The 25,803-nt window shown below is 42.6% G+C and overlaps 1 protein-coding gene across 3 annotated transcripts in view; it reads right to left on the bottom strand.

Moving 5' to 3' along the window:
• The window catches only part of THRB (thyroid hormone receptor beta), a 479,584-nt gene extending 456,014 nt beyond the window's left edge, over positions 1-23,570 (bottom strand). For 2 of the 3 annotated variants that reach the window (XM_068236162.1, XM_068236155.1), the window contains exon 1: positions 23,481-23,554. The gene's annotated coding sequence lies outside the window, so the exon portion shown is untranslated. Of the gene's footprint in view, positions 1-23,480 lie in introns of all 3 variants that reach the window. The other variant, XM_068236158.1, reaches the window with a different exon arrangement.
• Between the last annotated feature and the right edge of the window lie 2,233 nt (positions 23,571-25,803).

Raw genomic sequence — 25,803 nt, forward strand, 5'->3', positions numbered from 1 at the left:
TTGCACCCTAACTGCGCTAAGGGGCCCAAAGTCCAATGAGTACCTTTAGGATTTCACAGGTCATTTTGAGAAATTTCGTTTCAAGACTACTCCTCACGGTTTAGGGCCCCTAAAATGCCAGGACAGTATAGGAACCCCACAAATTACCCCATTTTAGAAAGAAGACACCCCAAGGTATTCCGTTAGATGTATGGTGAGTTCATAGAAGATTTTTTTTTTTTGTCACAAGTTAGCGGAAATTGATTGTAATTGTTTTTTTTCACAAAGTGTCATTTTCCGCTAACTTGTGACAAAAAATAAAATCTTCTATGAACTCGCCATTCTCCTAACGGAATACCTTGGGGTGTCTTCTTTCTAAAATGGAGTCATTTGTGGGGTTCCTATACTGCCCTGGCATTTTAGGGGCCCTAAACCGTGAGGAGTAGTCTTGAAACCAAATGTGGCAAAATGACCTGTGAAATCCTAAAGGTACTCATTGGACTTTGGGCCCCTTAGCGCACTTAGGGTGCAAAAAAGTGCCACACATGTGGTACCGCCGTACTCAGGAGAAGTAGTATAATGTGTTTTGGGGTGTATTTTTACATATAACCATGCTGGGTGGGAGAAATATCTCTGTAAATGACACATTTTTTTATTTGTTTTACACACAATTGTCCATTTACAGAGAGATTTCTCCCACCCAGCATGGGTATGTGTAAAAATACACCACAAAACACATTATACTACTTCTCCTGAGTATGGCGATACCACATGTGTGACACTTTTTTGCAGCCTAGGTGCGCTAAGGGGCCCAACGTCCTATTCACAGGTCATTTTGAGGCATTTGTTTTCTAGACTACTCCTCACGGTTTAGGGCCCCTAAAATGCCAGGGCAGTATAGGAACCCCACAAGTGACCCCATTTTAGAAAGAAGACACCCCAAGGTATTCCGTTAGGGGTATGGTGAGTTCATAGAAGATTTTATTTTTTCTCACAAGTTAGTGAAAAATGACACTTTGTGAAAAAAACAATAACAATCCAATTTCCGCTAACTTTTGACAAAAAATAAAATATTCTATGAACTCATCATACACCTAACAGAATACCTTGGGGTGTCTTCTTTCTAAAATGGGGTCACTTGTGGGGTTCCTATACTGCCCTGGCATTTTACGGGCCCAAAACTGTGAGTAGTCTGGAAACCAAATTTCTCAAAATGACTGTTCAGGGGTATAAGCATCTGCAAATTTTGATGACAGGTGGTCTATGAGGGGGCAAATTTTGTGGAATCGGTCATAAGCAGGGTGGCCTCTTAGATGACAGGATGTATTGGGCCTGATCTGATGGATAGGAGTGCTAGGGGGGTGACAGGAGGTGATTGATGGGTGTCTCAGGGGGCGGTTAGAGGGGAAAATAGATGCAATCAATGCACTGGGGAGGTGATCGGAAGGGGGTCTGAGGGGGATCTGAGGGTTTGGCCGAGTGATCAGGAGCCCACACGGGGCAAATTAGGGCCTGATCTGATGGGTAGGTGTGCTAGGGGGTGACAGGAGGTGATTGATGGGTGTCTCAAGGTGTGATTAGAGGGGGGAAATAGATGCAAGCAATGCACTGGCGAGGTGATCAGGGCTGGGGTCTGAGGGCGTTCTGAGGTGTGGGCGGGTGATTGGGTGCCCGCAAGGGGCAGATTAGGGTCTAATCTGATGGGTAACAGTGACAGGTGGTGATAGGGGGTGATTGATAGGTAATTAGTGGGTGTTTAGAGGAGAGAATAGATGTAAACAATGGATTTGGGAGGTGATCTGATGTCGGATCTGCGGGCGATCTATTGGTGTGGGTGGGTGATCAGATTGCCCGCAAGGGGCAGGTTAGGGGCTGATTGATGGGTGGCAGTGACAGGGGGTGATTGATGGGTGGCAGTGACAGGGGGTGATTGATGGGTGATTGACAGGTAATCAGTGGGTTATTACAGGGGAGAACAGATGTAAATATTGCACGGGCGAATTGATAAGGGGGGGGGGTCTGAGGGCAATCTGAGCGTGTGGGCAGGTGATTGGGTGCCCGCAAGGGGCAGATTAGGGTCTAATCTGATGGGTAACAGTGACAGGTGGTGATAGGGGGTGATTGATGGGTAATTAGTGGGTGTTTAGAGGAGAGAATAGATGTAAACAATGGATTTGGGAGGTGATCTGATGTCGGATCTGCGGGCGATCTATTGGTGTGGGTGGGTGATCAGATTGCCCGCAAGGGGCAGGTTAGGGGCTGATTGATGGGTGGCAGTGACAGGGGGTGATTGATGGGTGGCAGTGACAGGGGGTGATTGATGGGTGATTGACAGGTAATCAGTGGGTTATTACAGGGGAGAACAGATGTAAATATTGCACGGGCGAATTGATAAGGGGGGGGGGGTCTGAGGGCAATCTGAGCGTGTGGGCAGGTGATTGGGTGCCCGCAAGGGGCAGATTAGGGTCTAATCTGATGGGTAACAGTGACAGGTGGTGATAGGGGGTGATTGATGGGTAATTAGTGGGTGTTTAGAGGAGAGAATAGATGTAAACAATGGATTTGGGAGGTGATCTGATGTCGGATCTGCGGGCGATCTATTGGTGTGGGGGGGTGATCAGATTGCCCGCAAGGGGCAGATCAGGGGCTGATTGATGGGTGGCAGTGACAGGGGGTGATTGACGGGTGATTGACGGGTGATTGACAGGTGATTGACAGGTGATTGACAGGTGATTGACAGGTGATCAGGGGGGATAGATGCATACAGTACACGGGGGGGGGGGGGGTCTGGGGGGGGGTCTGGGGAGAATCTGAGGGGTGGGGGGGTGATCAGGAGGGAGTAGGGGGCAGATTAGGGACTTAAAAAAAAAATAGCGTTGACAGATAGTGACAGGGAGTGATTGATGGGTGATTAGGGGGGTGACTGGGTGCAAACAGTGGTCTGGGGGGTGGGCAGGGGGGGGTCTGAGGGGTGCTGTGGGCGATCAGGGGGCAGGGGGGGGGAAATCAGTGTGCTTGGGTGCAGACTAGGGTGGCTGCAGCCTGCCCTGGTGGTCCCTCGGACACTGGGACCACCAGGGCAGGAGGCAGCCAGTATAATAGGCTTTGTATACATTACAAAGCCTATTATACACTGTTGCAGCGGCGATCCGGATGCCAGTAACCCGCCGGCGCTTCCGAACGGCCGGCGGGTTACGGCGAACGGGGGGCGGAGCCAGTCCCCGGCGGCTGATCGCGTCACGAATGACGCGATCGCCGCATAGCCACTCCCGCAGCCGCCCCCGCCGATGGGCGTATTGCGGTCGTTTGGGACCGGTCTTTGCCGCCGCCCATCGGCTGGGGGCGGTCGTTAAGTGGAAAGTCCAATGAGTACCTTTAGGATTTCACAGGTCATTTTGCGGAATTTGATTTCCAGACTACTCCTCACGGTTTAGGGCCCCTAAAATGCCAGGGCAGTATAGGAACCCCACAAATGACCCCATTTTAGAAAGAAGACACCTCAAGGTATTCCGTTAGGAGTATGGTGAGTTCATAGAAGATTTTATTTTTTGTCACAAGTTAGTGGAAAATGACACTTTGTGAAAAAACAATAAAAATCAATTTTCCGCTAACTTTTGACAAAAAATAAAATCTTCTATGAACTCACCATACTCCTAACGGAATACCTTGGGGTGTCTTCTTTCTAAAATGGGGTCATTTGTGGGGTTCCTATACTGCCCTGGCATTTTAGGGGCCCTAAACCGTGAGGAGTAGTCTGGAAATCAAATTCCGCAAAATGACTTGTGAAATCCTAAAGGTACTCATTGGACTTTGGGCCCTTTAGCGCAGTTAGGGTGCAAAAAAGTGCCACACATGTGGTATCGCCGTACTCGGGAGAAGTAGTACAATGTGTTTTGGGGTGTATTTTTACACATACCCATGCTGGGTGGGAGAAATAACTCTGTAAATGGACAATTGTGTGTAAAACAAATGAAAAAATTGTCATTTACAGAGATATTTCTCCCACCCAGCATGGGTATGTGTAAAAATACACCCCAAAACACATTCTACTACTTCTCTTGAGTACGGCAATACCACATGTGTGGCACTTTTTTGCAGCCTAACTGCGCTAAGGGGCCCAAAGTCCAATGAGCACCTTTAGGCTTTACAGGGGTGCTTACAAATTAGCACCCCCCAAAATGCGAGGACAGTAAACACACCCCACAAATGACCCCATTTTGGAAAGTAGACACTTCAAGGTATTCAGAGAGGGGCATGGTGAGTCCGTGGCAGATTTCATTTTTTTTTGTCGCAAGTTAGAAGAAATGGATTCTTTTTTTTTTCTTTTTTTTTGTCACAAAGTGTCATTTTCCGCTTACTTGTGACAAAAAATAATATCTTCTATGAACTCACTATGCCTCTCAGTGAATACTTTGGGATGTCTTCTTTCCAAAATGGGGTCATTTGGGGGGTATTTATACTATCCTGGAATTCTAGCCCCTCATGAAACATGACAGGGGGTCAGAAAAGTCATAGATGCTTGAAAATGGCAAAATTCACTTTTTGCACCATAGTTTGTAAACGCTATAACTTTTACCCAAACCAATAAATATACACTGAATGGTTTTTTTTTATCAAAAACATGTTTGTCCACATTTTTCGCGCTGCATGTATACAGAAATTTTACTTTATTTGAAAATTGTCAGCACAGAAAGTTAAAAAAATCATTTTTTTGCCAAAATTCATGTCTTTTTTGATGAATATAATAAAAAGTAAAAATCGCAGGAGCAATCAAATAGCACCAAAAGAAAGCTTTATTAGTGACAAGAAAAGGAGCCAAAATTCATTTAGGTGGTAGGTTGTATGAGCGAGCAATAAACCGTGAAAGCTGCAGTGGTCTGAATGGAAAAAAAGTGGCCGGTCCTTAAGGGGTAGAAAGACTGTGGTCCTCAAGTGGTTAAATCTACTTTTTAGGTTTTTACAGTTTAATTATCTCTGCTAAGTGACACATTCATTTAAGTATGCCAGAGCCAAGATGAACTATTGACCCTTTTCTGCCCTCATAATCCATTTTCAGTTAGGAAAGTGTTTTATGGTTGTAATTCCTTATCAGTGAGGGTTACGCTATAGTCTGACAAATATTCTGACACAGTCTTGACCCAGACAGAAACTGTCACTTACATACCTGATGTTTAACTCTTTCAGGCAGAGAAATAAAAAAAAAAAGGAACACAGCATGTGTGTGCTTGGCACTGTACATGCACATGTCAAGCTCATCATGTCACATGTCAACTCTTGTATCCTTGAAGGTTTGTATTGTTCTGCTGTGAGGAAGCGGACAGGACTATCACCCATCCCAGAATGTACATCTCAGTAAAGGTACGTCCAACTTTTTCGAACAACTTGTCGTCTGACTTGTCATTTTAATGACAATTTGGACGTGTTTACGCACTTTCAAGCGACTGATAACGGTCGGTTTGCCCGATCTGCTCAGCAGATCAGTTGGACCAGTAGTTCACACGACTGTTATGCTGGGACTACACGGCTCGATTTTGAGCCATTAAGATGTCTCAATCTCCCGCCTGATCGTTTCGCCGCTCGATTCCGGATTGAAGTGAATGGAAAACAACAAGAAAAACGAGCGGAAGACAAGAGAATTGACTGCGGAATGGAGCAGCGAAACAATCGAGCGGGAGAATTGAGCGGCAAAATCGACCCATCTATTCCCAGCATGAGGTCTGTACAAATGATTTTCAGTCGGCTGTCCAACTAATAGATGTACAAACAGCAAGTCGTTTGATCAGTCATTTAACCTCCTTAGTGGTAATCCCGAGACAGGCTCGGGATGGAAAGCTGCAGAACAGGGTGGTAATCCCGTGCCTGAGTAAGTTTCCTGCAGGGGCTGCTGCAAACCTCTCTGTAGTATGTTTTTCTTCTTGTTTTTAGGGTCTAAAAGCTTGTGAAAAAATGTTATGGCTTTTAAACCCCATCTACACGATACAATTAGTTGCGTGATTCGATTACGATTCTATTTACGATCCGATTAAATCCAACATGTGCGATAAGGATTCGATTCAATTCGATTTGCCATTGTTTGCAATCGAATCCCGATCGGACATGTCGGATTTAATCGGATCGTAAATAGAATGGTAATCGAATCGCACAAAGAATCGTATCGTGTAGACTGGGCTTTAGACCTTAAAGAGAACCAGAGATGAAGCACCCTCTTGTATTTTACCTTATAAATCAGTGGGAACATGACAGTAAACACCTAATCTGCCCTTTGTTTCATTGTTCTCTGTGTAATCTTAATGTTATCACCTCTGATAAGAATCCCCGACTGAGAAGTCAGGCTGCTCCGTCTAGCTTTGCTACAGAAAGATTATAGCTAAGTCTGTCTTCTGTGGTGTTATTTCAAGCCCAAGCCTGCCCCCTTGTGGCTTTGCTATAATGACTCAGCAATAATCATTCCCAGCAAAGCCAGATTTAATTGCTCAGTCTGGGATTCTTGTGACTGCTGATAACAGACACTTTTAGCAGTGAGGGTGAAACAGAGAGCATGGTAAGTGTTTTCTCTAATGTTCTTACTGATATACATAGTGAAATACACAAGGGTGCTTCGTCTCTGGTTCCCTTTAAATCTGGAAATAATCATAAAGTCAGGGAGATTAATCTAGCCCATTGTTCTATCCAGTCCATTGTCCTTTATCAAGTTGGTTAAACGACATGTAAATTAGATAAATTAGCATATCAGCGGCTTTGTCTGTCAGTGTGTACATGATGTCTGAACGACTTGTTGTTTGCACTTCATGTTGTTCAAACAACCAGTTTAAACGACAATCAGGCGTCATGTCGGACGTGTGTACGCACTTTCAGGTAAACCAAGTATCAGTGGCGTAGCAACAGGGGATGCAGAGGTTGTGACTACATCAGGAGCCATCCCACAACTGCTGGTGCTGTGCTGGTAATGATCACCTCTGTGTGCTTTTCATAGAAATAATCATCAACAAACTGTTCCCTCCCCTGATTAAACCTGTCTGACACTGTTGATGTACTTGGCAGGTTTTGGTGCTCCATATCAGTTATGTATAGAGTACGTGGGAGGGCCCAGTGTAAAACCCAGACCGGGTCCCATAGTGCCTCAGCTACGCCACTGCCAAGTATTAAATATCAATGGAAATAATAAAACACTGTTGGGCACGACTCCAAGCGATACAGCATTAGGCAGTTAGTAAGCCAGGACATAGCATTTTTGTGTCAAACAGGCTTTCGGCAGCTATAAGATCCTGTTTTAATAATCTGGTCAGGTAACCTGAAGCAGCCCAGCTGAAAAAAATGTACAACAAGCTCACTGGGTGTGGCTGATGCTGTTTGGCTTCTAACAAATAGATCAAGCAGCTGTCAGTGCTTCTCCTACTACAGAGAAAGAAGGTTTTTCAGCTTTTTTTTCTTTGTTATATACGGTACATGTGAAAGCTGGTTACCTGGAGAAGCAAGGCCCCAGCACACAGGGTCAGTCTCTCTGCAACCTTACCCCATTCATGCATTTTTCTGTATGGTGCCAATTGGCTTAGCAATATCATACTGTCGCCACTGCTAGGGGGCGGGACAAAGACTGAACTCTAAACAGTGCAGCGTACAGCTACAGCATGGAAGTCTGTGCTGCAGGAAGTGCCTTGTGATTAACCCCTTCTTTTTGTCCCTGGGATCTCTGTGGCTCTAATATGAAAACAGTCCTTGGGACAGGAAATTAAGGACAGAAATTAAATACTGTGTACTGCTTTCTGTGTCGCTCTTGGAGAGATTTCCCCACTTCCTCCATCTAGGCAGGAAGGGCTAGTAGTTCCTATATACAGGCTGGCTAACAATAAAAATCCAAAACAGGTGTTTACTCCCTAACACGCCATTCAAAATTAAATTATTTTTCCCTGGAAATGAGCTTTAAAGATGCGTAAACACAAGATGAAAATCTTTGAAAACAGCAAAAAAAGGCATCTAAGATTTGTAAGCTAAACGACCGCAGACAAATTTCTTCCAAACAAGAGATCAGTTTTCAGATAAACTATGATGATGATTGCCAACTAAGGAAGTCTGGCATGGCCCAGGAGCTGCTGACAAGCATCTACAACGCCACCATTCAGTCTGTCCTCTGCTCATCCATTCTAGTCTGGTACGCTAGCATTAGATCGGCAGAAAATATCATCGTAAGAGCTCTCCCTTCACTTGACCTCCTCCACAACTCCAGACTATGCTCGAAAGCGCTAAGGATTGCCAGCGACCCCTCACAGGGTGGTTACCGCTTTTTCAGTCGGCTCCCCTTAGGCCGTAGGTTTCGGGCCATCTGCACCAGAACTTCGAGGCATAGAAATGCCCTTTTCCCCTCTGCTGTCAACCTGTTGAACTCCCTTAAGGTCATCCCACCTTCTAGGCGCCCACCGCTATCACTTTTCAGCCACCCGAAAGTTGCACCTGTCAGAGTAATAGACTATCCCGAGTAACACTGTGTTCGGAGCTGATACCTGAGATCTCCTTCGGCACTCCTGTTTATGTAATTAAGAATTTGTACTACTCTTATGCTTGTTCTTTAGACAGTTATTATTTCTACTCTGAGAAACTGTATTGTGCCAACCACAATTCTGGGCATGACCCAGTCCTGCTTGGCTATTAAAATATTTCTGATTCTGATTAAAATGCCCTAAAGTTCACCCTTCCCGACTTGGTGAGTATTGCAGAGAAGTACTGCACTGCTCATCATTCGTTTTATGATTTTGTGTCTGTTGCATGTTTATAGGCTTTAAATAAGAAATAGTTCAAATGCTGTACTCAGATTTAAGCCCTCCCGGTGGGTGTGCGCTAACAAGGCTCTTTTTTCATAGAAGAGATAGACTGGGAATTTTTGTCTGGAGGTTTCTGTGATTTTGAGCATTCAAAAGTTTCAAACCAAAAAATGATTGCAACCTACAAAATTGTGTTGCTTACCTCATCTTTATTTCAATGTTATACCTTTGTTGTATTAACACAGTGTAAATACCATAATTTTGAATGTTCAGAAGCTCTTTAATGATTCATGCTGCTGACCTCAGTCCTCGATTCCTCCATAATTAGAGGAGCATTGCATTCTGGGACGGGAACTATGATCAAGCCCTCCACCCAACCAGAAGGAGGTATGGCTGAAGGAGGTGAGGTTCTGATAGCAGAGGCTCATGAAGAACACTGTCAGTTAGTGGAAACAAACAGGAAGAAGTGAGTCACACTATTGTGGAGGGTAGTGAAATTGTGAGGGTAAGGAGGGTCTTCTTCTCTTTACTTCCTAAGATATTAAAAGCCGAAATCCAAACAAAACTTGTTTTTCCAATTTTAACAGATTTGGCATTGGTGTCAGGTTGTTATGACTGTCTCTGCTTCCTCATGACCCAGCGACAACAAAGCGAAAGATAGTGATGAAAAACTGACAAAAGTTATGGCATGTATTCTCTCATTGTACAATTTTTTTTCCCATGTGGAAAAGATTTACGAACTTCTTTCCATGGTTTAGTGACAGAAGGTGAGGAAAACTCTATTATGGACAACCAGCAATGAAAATTCAAAACTGATCTCACCAGTTTATCCAAAACTAGAATAGTCAATCTTTAAAGAAATTAACTCAGACTGTTCAGTGGGAGCAACACTGCAGCCGAAAATGAAATACTTTTGACGCATTGGCCCATATGCAATTAACGTTTTTTCCTGAGTTTTCTCCTAGGTGATATTTGTAAACAGCAAGCAAGAAAACACTGAAAATTATTTTGATAGTACCTTTTCACCAACTTTTTGGTACTTTTTTTTATTACAAAATGCTGAAAAGACATTGAAAAATTATCTCCTAGGAGAAAACTCAGGTGAAAAAGTGATTTGCATATGGGCCATATGCAATTCATTTTTTCTCCTGAGTTTTCTCCTAGGAGATATTTTTTCATCTTCGATTTAAAATAACGTTTCAGCACTTTGCAATGGAAAAAGTACCAAAAAGTTGGTGAAAAAGTAATGTCAAAATTATTTTGAGCATTTGTTTACTTGCTGGTGGTTAAAAAAGCATTTTCAAGTTGTGAAAATTTCACCTAGAAAAAAACTCAGGTGAAAAAGTGAATTGCATATGGGCCATCGGCCTTTATTCAATTCACCTTTTCTCCCAAGTTTTCTCTTAGGAGATAATTTTTCATCTTTTGTTTAAAATAACTTTTTAGAACTCAATTGAAGAGATACTAAAAAGTGCTGTCAAAATTATTCTAAATACAGGTAGCCCTTATACACATCTGACTTATGAATGGCATGAAAATGGGAACGAGTAAAAAAAAGTTTTTGAGAAAATCAATAAAAAAAAAAGATTTTAAAATGGCATGTTGCTGCAGCACACTATACTATATAGTGAGGTCCAAGTTCTGCATACAAATCCAGTCCAGTCCAGCACCGGGATCATCTGGAAGTGTGCGTGAAATACGTGAAATGGGTTCATTTCAAACTTGTAATTACGTAAAATTGTGAAAATTTGTGTAAGTGAAATTAGCACATTACTATCATCACTAGGACAGAACAAAGCACCCAGGGGGTCAGGGGTGCAGAGGTGGTATAGACGGACACAGTTGAGGCAGAGGCGCCACAGAGGGAATGGGGGACAGAGGTGACACTGGAGGCACATGGGAACAGAGGTGACACCGAGGGGACAATGAAGGCATAGGAGGTACAGGAGACAGAAATATCACAGTGTTCCATCTTAAGAACAGATTTAGGTTAAGAACAAACCTTCAGTCCCTAACTCGGTTGTTAACCAGAGACTACCTGTATTTCCTTGCTTGCTGGTGCCTTAACCACTTCAGGACCATAGGTTACACCCCTATAGTGACCAGGCTATTTTTTACAATTCAGGCCCCTGCAGCTTTAAGGGCTCGCTGCAGAGCCGTACAACTCAGCACATAAGTGGTTTCCCCCCCACCCTTTCTGCCTACCAACAGAGCTTTCTGTTGGTGGGCTCTGATCACTCCTGCGATGTTTGTGTATCTATTTTTTTTTATTCATTTGTTTTTTTGTTTTTTTTAATAAATTTCCTTTTTTATTATTTTTTTTCCCTCCCTCCCCGCCGCCAGCCAATGACAATGATCGGCTGTCATAGGCATCAGCCAATTGGCATTCACGCCAATTGGCGTGAGGCGGTCTTTAGGTAGTTAAAAAAGCATTTTATTGATAAGGTGTAAACATATCTCCTAGGAGTAAACATGGAAGGAAGCAAGGCTTGTGTAAATAAAAAATGTAGGGATACTGCAACTGGATGAGGGAGAACTGTTGTACATCGCAAGAGAAAGCATGGAAGGGGTATCACACAAAACTGATAGGCAATGGAGAGTAAATGCGTTCTACTCCCCTCCCCCTCCCATAGGCATACACCTGTATCCTCGGCCAAACTGACTTTACAAGTTTATGAAGTGCACAGCAGAAGGTTTAGGTTTTGTTGCCCAGAGGGTAGTTCATTCAGTTCTGCATGTCTAGACATCCTCTGAAGTTTATAGACAGGACACCCTTAGTGGTGGAGCTCAGCTAGTTACCCATCCAGTAATAATAAAGCAATGGATTTATGACTCAAAGAAGTGACCTCACACATGCTGGCATTTATAAAGCCGTTTACCTCTTAAAGGCAACTTTATTGGGTCAGCAGTAATAATGACTGGGCAAGAACACACAATAGCTTTACAGCTATTTATGCAGACATTGTACACATAGAACAAATCCTGTAAAGTAAGATTTTTGCTTTTTGTTTCAGACAAGGGCCCTTATTCAATTAACTTTTCCCCAAGGTGATAGTCTCACACCTAATCCATAAAACGCCTTTTTATGCCACCAGAAAATAAGAAAATACATTTCAACTAAAAAATACTTTTTTGTTTAATTCTTCAGTACACTGCAATTGAAAAAGTACCAAAGATAAAGAAATTATCTCGAAGGAGAAAACTTAGGAGAAAAAGCGAATTAAATACAGGTAGTCCCTGACTTACAAACAACCCGCTGATACGAATGGCGTGGATTCTCTGTTTCCATAGGAACAAGCCAAAAAAAAATTTCAAATTGGACTTGTAGTTTTTGAGAAAATCGATTTAAAAAAAATCTAAGAAAAAATGTCTTTTAACTTGTATAAACAGGTACAAATGGCAATGGTGACACAGAGGAGGACACTGGAGGCACAGAGGGGCACAGAGGAGGTACAGGGGACAGAGATGGTCTACTACTCTGGCCTACTACCCCTCACAAGTGCTCTAAACCTACAGCTGAACTCTGGTCCCCTACCTTTCGTGTCCTTACCTCTCCCTCTAGATTGTAAGCCTTTGGGCAGGGTCCTCCTACCTGATCATGCACCTCCATGACTGTGAACCCATGCTATGCATCTGAGTGAACCTAACTTCCCTAATCTCCATGCTCCCATCCAGTGACTGACTAAGCATTGCCTTGTACTCATACTATGCTGTGTGATCTGGTCTTTCTTGTATTCATGTACTGTCATTTTACTGTATGTCACCCCTAAATATTGTCTGTAATCTAAACTAATGTCCAGCGCTGCGTAATATGTTGGTGCTTTATAAGTACAATAAATAAATAAAATAAATAAATGTTCTGACTTAAGAACAAATTCAGGTTAAGAACAAACCTACAGTCCCTCCTATCTCGTTCGTTAACCGAGGACTACCTGTATGGGCTATGATCTCTTTATTGTGAAAGCAGGCTTGTCTGTTGTAGTGTGATCTAATGGAGTGCAGCAACCCAAGGCATGGCATGCAGAGAACAGCAGTTACATAAGTGTGCTGTCTCCTTCTCTTCTCCACTTCTGGTGGTTATGGTTGGACTCTACCTCCAATGCACTTATTAGAACTAGTAGAAGGGGCGTGTCCTGGACTGCTGGACCAAGGTGATGGTATCCACCTGTCCTGGTGACCAAAGTGCTGAGGAGAGGAGGGAGTGCGATCATGTGATCATTCTTCCAAAGAAAGAAAATGAGTTCATGATATTCTTTATCCTTAGACTGTAAGCTCAGTAAGGGCATGGCTTTCTATCCCATTGTATCTTATTTTTGCTGTGTCTACATGGGTACCTTATCCATCTCTTCATCACAGAAAATGTCCTTTATAGATGTGTTTTATTGGTATTGGCTTATTTTTATAAGTACTTGCAATATTTGTACAGCACCAGGGAAGATGTTTGTACTACATAAAATCAATACCAGAAGTAGTTATAACATATGACTACTTTAGTGAGTTACGAGGTCAGGTGACACACGCCTTTTTGGTAATTTACGCATTACGGAGGAATGCCAGATGGCTGTAGATACCTTCAGTCGATCTTTCTACATTTTACTCCACTTTATAGAGGCAAAAAAAGGAGGAGAAGGAGGATCCGAAAACCACAGTGGGATGGATAAAAGCTGGTATTGTTTATTAGAAAAATCCACACATGAAGACATGAACAACCACGGGATCAAACTGATGCGTGTCGAGCTCAGAATAGGCCCTTAAGGCTCATACACACATCAGACCATAGTCTTTGGAAAATAAAAGATCACAGACCAATTTTACCCCCTTCCATGTAGTATGAAAGCCATACCTACACAGTCTATTCTATGGAGCTGAACTTCCCATCAGATAGAAATCTTTGCAAGATGCTGCACACAAAGATGCTGTACACAAAGATGCTGTAGACATTTAAAAGATCAGTATCTGCAAAAGATCAGTATCTGCAAAAGATCCGTTCCTGCAAAATGTATTCATAGTCTATGAGATCTGCAGATCATCATACACACATTGTTTAACTGCAGATAAGATCCACCAGGATGGATTTTCAGATCTGCAGATGATTGTCTGATCTGCAGATGAATGTCAGTTAAACAAGGTGTGTATAATGATCTGAAGATCTCATAGACTATGAATTCAATTTGCAGGACCGGATCTTTGGCAGGAACACATCTTTTGCAGATACTGATCTTTTGTGTCTGTACAGCATCTGTGTGTGCAGCATCTTGCAAAGATTTTTTTTCTGATGGGGAGTTCAGCTCCATAGAAAAGACTGTGAAGGTATGGCTCTCATACTACATGAAGGGTGGTAAGATTGGTCTGTGATCTTTCATTTTCCAAAGACTATAGTCTGATATGTGTATGAGCCTTAAAGAGAATCTGTATTGTTAAAATCACACAAAAGTAAACATACCAGTGTGTTAGGGGACATCTCCTATTACCTTCTGTCACAATTTCGCAGCTCCCCGCCGCATTAAAAGTAGTTAAAAACAGTTTTAAAAAGTTTGTTTGTAAACAAACAAAATGGCCACCAAAACAGGAAGTAGGTTGATGTACAGTATGTCCACACATAGAAAAGACATCCATACACAAGCAGGCTGTATACAGCCTTCCTTTTGAATCTCAAGAGATCATTTGTCTGTTTCTTTCCCCCTGTTCTCATGCACTGAAGTTTCAGGCTGCTTGTTTCTTCCTGCAAACAGCTTTGCCCTTGTCTGTAATTCTTCAGTATGTGAAAGCCCAGCCAGCTCAGAGGACGATTTATCCAGCTTGTAAAAGATAAGAGAGAAGAGAGAAGCTGCTCTAATCTAAATAATACACAGGCAGTGTGCATAGAGGGGCCTGGAAGGGGGAGTTCATAGCAGAACCACAACACTGAAGAACTTGGCAGCCTTCCAGACACAGGCTGACAAGTCTGACAAGAGAGAGATAAGTTGATTTATTACAGAGACTGTGATAGCACAAAGTGCTGCAGTAAGCCAGAACACATTAGAATAGCTTTTGGAACTTGTAGGATGATAAAAAACAGGATGCAATTTTTGTTACGGAGTCTCTTTAAGGCATAGTTACAGAAAACCTGTAGAGAGGTAGGATTTTTATAGCCGGGGGAGGGGAACTCCACCCAGCTACAAGAGAAAAAGAAAATCACCCTTGAGGCCAACTGTAACACTTTTTGAAAATCTGCTGTATCTAAACATTTTGAAGTATGCCACAAAGGTGATATGGCCTCATTCATGTTCCAGGGAGTTGAGAGGGTGTCTTGTCCGGTTAGGGGTGGTGATCTCCAGAGGCTCCACCTGAAACGAGAGGCCTTCTGGATACACCGCATGGGTACTTCGACCCCCACACGTCTCAATACTCGATGGGATCTGAGCCTCATGTATGAAAATAAATAAATAAACTGCTATATGTATTATTGTTCTTTAATTTTTTTGCCAGGTAGAAATCTTTTCTTAATATCATTTGCTTCTACTATTTTGTATTTGTTTTGTAGAAAAGGTGTTTTTAGAGATGTGGATTTTATCTTTTGTATTTATATATATATATTATATATATATTTTGTGATTTGATATGCTACAGTGGCTTGCGAAAGTTTTCGGCCCCTTTGAAGTTTTCCACATTTTGTCACATTACTGCCACAAACATGAATCAATGTTATTGAAATGCCACGTGAAAGACCAATACAAAGTGGTCTACACATGAGAAGTGGAACGAAAATCATATATGATTCCAAACATTTTAAAAAAAATAAATCACTGCAAAGTGGGGTGTGCGTAATTATTCAGCCCCCTTTGGTCTGAGTGCAGTCAGTTGCCCATAGACATTGCCTGATGAGTGCTAATGACTAAATAGAGTGCACCTGTGTGTAATCTAATGTCAGTACAAATACAGCTGCTCTGTGACGGCCTCAGAGGATGTCTAAGAGAATATTGGGAGCAACAACACCATGAAGTCCAAAAAACACACCAGACAAGTCAGGGACAAAGTTATTGAGAAATTTAAAGCAGGCTTAGGCTACAAAAATATTTTCAAAGCCTTGAACATCCCACGGAGCATTGTTCAAGCGATCATTCATAAATGGAAGGAGTATGGCACAACTGTAAACCTACCAAGACAAGGCTGTCCACCTAAACTCACAGGCCAAACAAGGAGAGCGCTGATCAGAAATGCAGTTAAGAGACCCACGGTGACTCTGGACGAGCTGCAGAGATCTACAGCTCAGGTGGGGGAATCTGTCCATAACACAACTATTAGTCATGCACTGCACAAAGTTGGCCTTTATGGAAGAGTGGCAAGAAGAAAGCCATGGTTAACAGAAAAGCATAAGAAGTCCCATTTGCAGTTTGCCACAAGCCATGTGGAGGACACAGCAAACATGTGGAAGAAGGTGCTCTGGTCAGATGACACCAAAATTGAACTTTTTGGCTAAAATGCAAAACGCTATGTGTGGTGGAAAACACTGAACATCACTCTGAACACACCATCCCCACTGTCAAATATGGTGGTGGCAGCATCATGCTCTGGGGGTGCTTCTATTCAGCAGGGAAAGGGAAGCTGGTCAGAGTTGATGGGAAGATGGATGGAGCCAAATACCAGGCAATCTTGGAAGAAAACCTCTTGGAGACTGCAAAAGACTTGAGACTGGAGTGGAGGTTCATCTTCCAGCAGGACAATGACCCTAAACATAAAGCCAGGGCAGCAATGAAATGGTTTAAAACAAAGCATATCCATGTGTTAGAATGGCCCAGTCAAAGTCCAGATCTAAATCCAGTCGAGAATCTGTGGCAAGATCTGAAAACTGCTGTTCACAAACGCCACAAATGTCTATCTAATCTGACTGAGCTGGAGCTGTTTTGCAAAGAAGAATGGGCAAGGATTTCAGTCTCTAAATGTACAAAGCTGGTAGAGACATACCCAAAAAGACTGGCAGCTGTAGTTGCAGCAAAAGGTGGTTCTACAAAGTATTGATTTAGGAGCTGAATAATTACGCACAACCCACTTTGCAGTTATTTCTTTTTAAAAAATGTTTGGAATCATGTATGATTTTCGTTCCACTTCTCACGTGTACACCACTTTGTATTGGTCTTTCACGTGGAATTCCAATAAAATTGATTGTTTGTGGCAGTAATGTGACAAAATGTGGAAAAGTTCAAGGGGGATGAATACTTTTGCAAGCCACTGTATATGTGTGATATGCACTTGTCTCTTTAAGAAGTGTGGTTCTCTTTTCCTCTTGTAGCTGGGCGGAGTTCCCCTCCCCACGGCTATAAAAATCCCACCTCTCTACAGGTTTTCTGTAACTATGACTAAGGGCGCATTCTGAACTTGATCCTGTGGTTGTTCAGGTCTTCATGTGTGCATTGTCCTAATAAAGAATACCAGCTTTTATCCATCCCACTGTGGCTTGCGGATCCTCCTTCCTTTTTGCTTCTTCAAGTGGTTTGGCCAACCACATCCTGCACCAGTGGCTATGTGTTTATGGTGGTACTAGAGTGTTTGGACCTTTCCTAGTTTTCTTACTCCACTTTATACACCCACTCCAGATATTTTGGCCTGCTGGGCTCCCTTTGTAGGTATTGGCTATACATACGGCTGAAACACCGGCTTTTAGGAGCGTGGTTCCTGGTGATTGGAATTGGTGTAGCAGGTGAGCACAACAGAACACTGGTTACATTGTCAGTTAGGGTTAAGGTGCCTAGTCTTTACGGTACAATATTTTCCTCTGATGCGATCATTCAATCAGATTTTTAGGATGTAATTGTACAAAAAAAAACAAGTAGTATGTGGAGAAAACTGCTGTGAAACGATTCTATGGTCCATTGGAATACAGAATTTATTTGGAATCGGAATGTTGTCTTTTACAATCGTATCTGAACAAAGTGCTCTGATCGGCCTGTTTAGAGGAACAATTGAGTATTACCTTCCAATTACTTAGGATCCTGCAAACCTGATCAAATGATCGCATCTGAGGAAAATATTGTACCTATGATAGGTACCTTTAGGCATTATCTATGAAGGTGTCAATTTGGAAAAAGGGTAGGCAGATGTAGCGTTTATTAGTTAGAGATAAGCGCTAGAAAGGTACTAACATCAAGCGGGACATAAAAGATAACTAAGGAGTTAACATTGGTGAGGAGTTTCAGTTTAGCTGTCTGAAAAGGATTAACATAAGGGGCGGGGTTAAAGGGAACCCAAACCGAGTAAAATTATTTAAAACACATGATGTACCTGAAAATGAATATTACATACTAACCTCGCCGTCAGTTCCTCTCAGAAGCTCAACATTTTTTTCTAACAATGCTTCCTTCCAGTTCTGAAAAAAAGTTTGTCAGAAATGAGATATATCAGTTGCTGTCAGTTATAACTGAAAGGACAACTGATGAGCAAGGAAATGCCCATATTTCCCTATGGCTCAAGTGGGCAATATTACAGTTTAACAGTGTGCTAACCAGGAAGCTGTAATGGGGTAACGGCCATTTTCAAAATGGAGGACGGAGAATTCCATTGATCACAATGAACAAACAGGACGCAGGAGAGCAGACAGAGATTGATGAGTAGACTACACAGGAAGTAAGTATGGCGTGTGTATGTTCATTTTGACTTTTACTTTTCAGTTCAGGTTTGCTTAAATATTCAACTTTGGGAAGGAGTTTTGTTTGGTGGATCCATTATCAACAACTGAATAACATGGGAAAGAATGACAAAAACAACCATATTGCACAGACAGTAACAAAGATTTGTAGTCAAGACCTCCACCAATGCTAAACTTATCTGTGACAAATCATATGAGATATCCCTACTAGCAGTCTCTGGCCTGTCTGTAACTACGGAAGACCTGGCAAAGGTGAGTACTCCCTGAGAAACGATGGCGATGGCGGAAGTACGATAAATCACGGGGGTAACATCACAGCACAACTTTAGCCAAAATGTTATTTTGTAGACATTTCTTGTCTGTACGACCATCTGAGCGATTATGTTAACTATGCCGTTTTTTGTCCCCATATAAAAACTGCCACGTGCCTGTTTGTTATGGTCCTGCTCTGTCTCTAACACGCTTTTGAGCCACCGGCCCAAAACAAGAATGCAGATTAGGCTGCCTGTGTATGACCGCTGGCTGCATGCTTGTTGAAGGTGCGTTACTCCAAATACTGCAGCCAAAAGATTAGCATGGCAGCCAGACAACTGGCAGGTTTTCCAAAAGGGAGTAGATGGAATTCTGCATACCGGTATTCCTCTTTTATTTCCAGTCTCTAGGTTTTGGTAGACAAACGCGTATTTGTAGCAATGAAAGGAGAATGTCCATTCACCCTCGGCTGGTGTATCCATAGACATGCTATTCCAGAGACCAGGGAGTTGGCACACTGAAATTTCCTCCAGCACTGTTCATCCATGAAAATGCCTCCAATGATCAGTCAAAAAGGCTTATAAAGTCCTGTTTGGGCAACCTAAACAGGATCAGGATGTCTTTGACTACCCTAAACTCTAAAACCTGACAGAGGTTTAACTCTTCACTGCTGGGGAGGGAGGCAAAGATCACCTAATTATTATTGTGCATTTATATAGTGCTGACATTTACCACAGCACTATTATATGGTGTATATAGTCATGTCACAAGCTGTCCCATTAGAGGAACTCACAATCTAATCCCTACCATAGTCAATCATAATGTTAGTGAGATGTGGTAGAAAACCAACTAGAGTGCCTGGAGGAAACCCATGCAAACATGGGGAGAACCTACAAACTCCATGGAGATAGCGTCAAGGCCCAGATTTGAACTTGCTACCTTAGTGCTGCACAGTAAGAATGCTATCCACTACACCACCATTCACCACCTACTGCTGCTATCTGGATATCTGGGGGGCGGGGGGAATTACAAAGGTCACCCTAAGAAACGTCCCTGTCTGTGCAATTTTTAGAACCTTACTGCAGAGCCTTAAGATATGTAGTGGGAAAACATCCCCAAGCAAGACCAAGACAACTTAGAACATAAGCAGACATTCTAGCTCTTCGCATTCTACCCACAATTAAAAAAAAAAACATTGCCAGATGGTGTTGTTTTAAAATAAGAACAATCATAATCCACTCATAAATGTTGGGGAACTAGCATTTACGTAAACCAGTATATTGTTTACCTATCGCACCTCTGCTTGCTCCAACTGCTAGGTGGCGCTGTGCAGCAGATGGAAGATGAACTCTGTACTATTTCCTGAAGGAACCAATATAAAATATGCACATAGAAAGAGTGGAGATAATTGCAATCATTTGGTCCTGGTATCAGCCTTTTCAGGGAGGGGTAAATGAGGTTGCTACAGTACACTTATCCTTTAAAGGGAACCTAAAGTGACATGTAACATGATGAGAGACATTTGTATTTACAGTGGCAACACTATGCTGTGTTCCTTTTCTTCTTTCTCTACCTGAAAGAGTTAATATTCAGCTACACAACTTGACAGTTTCTCTCCAGTTGGACCCAGTCCCATCCATCCCTCACTTATACAGAATTACAGCAACTACACTTTTTTTCTGGCAGAGAATGTGGCTTCTGAGAGCAGGGGATAGATTAAAAAAAAGGTCAATAGTTCATATATTTTAGCTCTTTGAGACATGGGACACAGACTGTGTCATCGAGCTGACACAAAACAACAAATCTACTTTCTTAAGTTTTTAAACGTAACATAACATTTTAGGAGTAGGAGGATACAATTGCTAACCTCATCAATTTATTTTCCTTTACTTTCTGGCACCTGGAGAAAAAGTGAGGTTATTCCAAAGTTGTATAGCTGTCTCAAGCACAATAGCTGAGGATAGATCTACAACGGGGACACCTGTCCTGGTGACAACCCTAAGGGGCACACTTTATCTAACTTCCTGCCAAGTCTCCGGGGAAAGCAGTGAGGGTAAATATTTCCTGTGGGGAATAAGTGAATACTTGACAGAAGTTCCAACCCTCCTACAAACTATTCCAAACTAGAAACACAAATGGTTGGCTAAAAAAACATGTACCTGTGTTGTCAGCATAAATGTCAGCATTATTGGTCCTTCAGTATCTCACAACTATCTAATCTCCCCATAATTATCATCCTAAATGTTAGGTTTGTGTCACCTTAAATAATCTTCCCAACAGGCACCTTTCCCTTTCCACGCGGTGAGGCAGACAGCACCGCTCCATTGTCATTAAAAATAAATTACCATTCATTTTCAGGCAATTAAAAAGCAATGAAATGAGCAACAGCCTAGATCACATGAGTGGGGAAATTCTCTGGCCTGCTGTTTAGGAACATAGCGACAGTGCTGGATAATCCTAATGAGATTGATGACCTGAAAAGCCTGGTATAAAAAGACCCAGCATTTGCCTGACTAATGTTATATGGGAACAAGGGAGGGGAAGCAAGCGAATTATCATAGCAACAGGAATGACGTGGAACCGGTTAAATGTAAATCAGACGGAACAGTTAAGGCAGCACAGTCTGAGAGCGTGCAGGCCTGACATTTCAAACAAGGACAAGGTAGCAGCACTTGCAGTCTGTGAACTTCGCAGCTGGCAAACGCCCAAGTGTCTGTAAAATGCCCATGAAGGGAGGGGGGCGGGAGGGTGGACATGGGAAGAACTAGGTTAGTTTACACGAATATGTCTGCAATAAAAGCCTGGCTGGCACACTCTTTCATTTGACCTGTCTCCCTGAAATGTTTTCCTGAAGAATGCAGGGATATCTTCATCCGAAAGAACAAGCTGTATTCTTCAGAAAAGAAAAAAAATGACTCGCTCTTTTAGATAATCCAAACTTAATCTTTTCTGGCATCACTGAACTGTTCACCCCTTCAGGACCAGCAGGGGACAGTGATCATCAGGGTGCCTAGAAAGCAGGGATCCATACTGTAGGAAGGCTTCCTGTGACAGCAAGTCACAACCTGCACTATGTTCTCTAATCGACTGTCTGCAAGCACCTTATAATCAACTTGTAATGTATGGCGTGCTGCTGTGCTGCTGTGCTGCAACCCGACGCAAGCCCACTAACAGTCATCTGTCATTCGTTTGTCTGCTCTGAGCTTCTGAAAACGCTGGCTTCTGGTGGGTTGCCTCACACTATTATATAATCTCAGCTGTCAATTATTTAATAGTGCAGAGAACTGATATGTAACCCATGGCAAGCAATCAGTTCTGACTCAGTGGAACGAGCACACCACTTCCACTATACATTTATAAAGTACTGAGAACCTTTACAGGCGACATCAAACAATTGTTGTCCCCAACTGTCCCCCTGAGGAAACGCACACAAACAGAATATACAAACTCCATGCAGCTAATGTCCTGGCCAAGATTCAAACCTGGGACCCTGCCACTGAAAATGGTGAAAGTCAAAAATGTTAACTGGTAGCCACCATGCTGCCCAGGTATTTAGAGGGAGATATAGGCTTCTTTCACACTATACAAATTGCATGTGGCGCGATACTATGCAATCGCAACTCAACATAGCTGAAAAGCCACATCGCGCGGTACCATTGCAGTGCGACCATACAGTCTGCCTCACTGCCGCTGTAAATGTGCACGTTGCCCCGTCAACGCACTGTATGCTGTGCGTTACCATGACGGGACTACCCCATAGGTATATCATTGCAACGCGTTGTGATGCGATTGTCCGCTGCGACACAACGGACACAGATGCGAGAGGATCCTTATTGTAATAATAATGCTAAAAGGAAAATGTTATATAAAAATACATTATTTATTTTCAAGTCTGTGTATATACATGCATGTCCATGCAACTACTGCCTATGCTGAATAGTTTGTTGAAAAGAAGGAAAATGCACTAACTAAAGGCTCACTATATACATATATATATATATATATATATATATATATATATATATATATATATATATATATATATATATACATATATACATATATATATATATACACACACACACATATATATATATATATATATATATATATATATATATATATATATATATATACACACACACACATACACACACACACAGGTATATTAAAAACTATTCCTCTTTACAAGAAAGCATAAAAAGTTAAAGAAATCATACATAGTATTATATTTTCCATAAGACTCTGGTAACATCTACGCCTTCAGCAGCCCAGACACAAAGGGAGTTGAGATGAATGCACACATTCCATATCTTTGATTGCTCTTATGCAACAGACCCGTTTAGAAACACATCCATAATTAGCACAGAGGCTGAGAAGTCTATAGACAGAGCCCATAGGAGAAAGCCAGGCAGTGGAGAATTCTCTCTGGCAGCCAGACAGGCACGTCGCCTATATACTGTACATCTATAGAGAGCTGTCAGTGTCACACCAGCGCATGTGGAACCTGCCAGCCATCATCACGTCCTTCCTACACAACACAACTCATAGGACTGCAAACTAAAATGCCCCACTACCATGCCACACGTCCTGCTGCCATGCACGGAGAATTCTCAGCACAGCAGCAGATCAGCCTGTAAGCCGCTCACACGGCCAATCCACTCTCAGGACAAAATGAAACTATGAAATGACATCCCGCACTGACACTGTTAAAGAGACCGGCGATATTTTGTTGCACAACCCGGCAGAGACTGTATTTTTCCAGCAGCCTGAGGACTGGGACACAGCAATGCAATGGAGAGCAGAGGCAGGAATGGAGTCCAGGCAGCCAGTCTGGCTCCTATGCGGGGATCAGAGGGGAAAGCGCTCACCTGACAGTCAGATGCGCTGTACAGCAGCAGCAGCAGCGGGAGAAAAGCTCTACAGCTGATCGTGCAGCAGGGCGCTGGGCTTGTCCTGAGATGACCTGCCTGGGGAGGACGAACAAGGATAGGGAGGGCGGGGGAGAGTCAGAGGAGGAGAGACAGCGGCCTCTGCCTCACATAAGGCTCACTGTATATGTATGCAGCATGCTCCTCCTCGCCATCCACACTGCCTGTAAACTACTGCTCCCTGACAACAACCAACAATAGCATTTTTTAAAACGTTTTTTTTTCTTTTTGCCAGTATTGTGCATAGAGACGTAAGGGAGGAAAGTGACGCTTCTTACATAACAGCAGAAAAAGCTGTAGTGCGCGGGGCATCTGTCACTCCTTCCCAGATTATTAGGCAGGATGGGTATGGAAGGATGCACTGTCACAGGCCGGAGGGAAGACGTCATTTGGGGGGTAAATAAGTGCTTTGTGAGCAGTGGAACTTATTTATAGTTCCAAACTTGAGCAAGGAATGTTTTATGTAAAGGGTAACTCTGCCAAAGCTCCTTATGATATTATAGTAACAACATTGAAGATGGCAATTTGGGCCCCCACTAGCGGCAGAAGTTCAGGCTCCTATAAAATATCGGCATTGAGGGGTAATTTGGGCGAAAAATGGGGTTAGGCGTCAGGTAGGAAGTTTGTGCAGCAGCGTGTTTAGGGTTAGGTATCAGGTAAGAAGTTTGTGCGGTCATGGGAATTTAGCGTTAGGCGTCAGGTAGGAAATTTATGCGGAGGGAGGGGGGATTAGGCGTTAGGTAGGAAGCATTTGCGGGGGGGGGGTTAGGGTTAGGCGTCAGGTAGGTAGTTTGTGCGGGAGGGGGTTAAGGTTAGGCGCCAGGTAAGAGCTGCTATACTGCTGCCTTTAAATGGCACCTGAATGGTGCTCATGGGAGGCAGGTGGGAGGCTGAACTGCCTGAAAGCGTGCAGTTCATCATACCATGTGAAAGAACCCTACACAGGAAGCACAAGTGAGACATGATTACATAATTGTGACCATAGACTTTGAAATCAGTCATCTGATCTAGTGCATTTTTTCTTGTTCCTCTAGTGCCTAGATTCTCAGCGTGTGGTACGTGTACACAAGGGGGTACTTCTGATCGGTCCAGGGGGTACTTGGTTTTGATATAGATTCATTACATATACCAAATTTAAAGTTTCCAAAAATGTAAAAATAAAATAAGGCCCCTTACCAACATACCGCACTTTCCACTGCATTTTGTGAACCGCAATGATTAAAGGAAACATCAGGGGAAAAAAAAAAATTCAGCCCCTGGAAGCCTATGTGTCCCTTGCCGCAGCTCCGCTCTAAAGGTGGAAACACACGATACAATAAAATGATCCTATTTTACGGCAATTCGATAAAAACGATCAGATCTCCCCAAAAAAATCGAAAGCATTTTTTTCATTCGACTGAAAAATCCGATCGGATTTCCCGTTTTTTTCTCGATTTTTATCTATCCGGAATGCCAGATATTTTTCTTCAATTTCTCTAAAGATTTTATGGTTTGTGTTAGATTGTCAGTTTATTAATATACACACCCAAGCAATTTTCTCAGAGTTACCAATAATTTTTTATCATATACTATATTCACTAATGTCCCTTAAAGAGACTCTGTAACACATTTTTCAGCCTTAGTTCTTCTATCCTATAAGTTCCTATGCCTGTTCTAATCTGCTCTGGCTTACTGCAGTCTTTCCTAACTGCACTGTCTCTGTAATAAATCAATGTATCTTTCCTCTGTCCTGTTTGTCGGGCTAAAGCTTGATTGTGTGGAATGTGCATGGCTGCTTGTGATTGGTAGAAGCGATACACACCCTCTGCAGGCCCCCTGCATACTCTGAATGACTCATACACTATGCTTAGCTGAGCCTATTAGAAGCTGGTTAGTTTGTTTGTAAACACTGCCTAAAACTGTTAATTACAAGCCAGGATTGCAGCAGAGAGTGGCAGAAGCAGCACAGAGGGGCACAGGAGAAAATAATGAATAGAATGGTATGCTTTTTATTGTTAGAATATTAGAGTACAGATTCTCTTTAAGGATCAGAAAAGAGAGTCCAGACACAGAAAGTCCACATAAAATTTCTCCCAAAGTTCCTTTGAGCAAAAACAGATTCCACGTTTCTCCTGAAGTATAAGGTTCAGTATACGCTTACCAGATATGTCAGCTGCCCCTCTCAGGATCAGCAAATCTCGTTTGTGGCCCAGCCAGTAGTACTATTTAACACATTGAAAGAGTGATACACACACTTTATATAGGAGCGAATCAGGTTTAAGAT

This window comes from Hyperolius riggenbachi, chromosome 5 (assembly GCF_040937935.1).
Source record: "Hyperolius riggenbachi isolate aHypRig1 chromosome 5, aHypRig1.pri, whole genome shotgun sequence".
Classification (NCBI taxonomy): Eukaryota; Metazoa; Chordata; class Amphibia; order Anura; family Hyperoliidae; genus Hyperolius; species Hyperolius riggenbachi.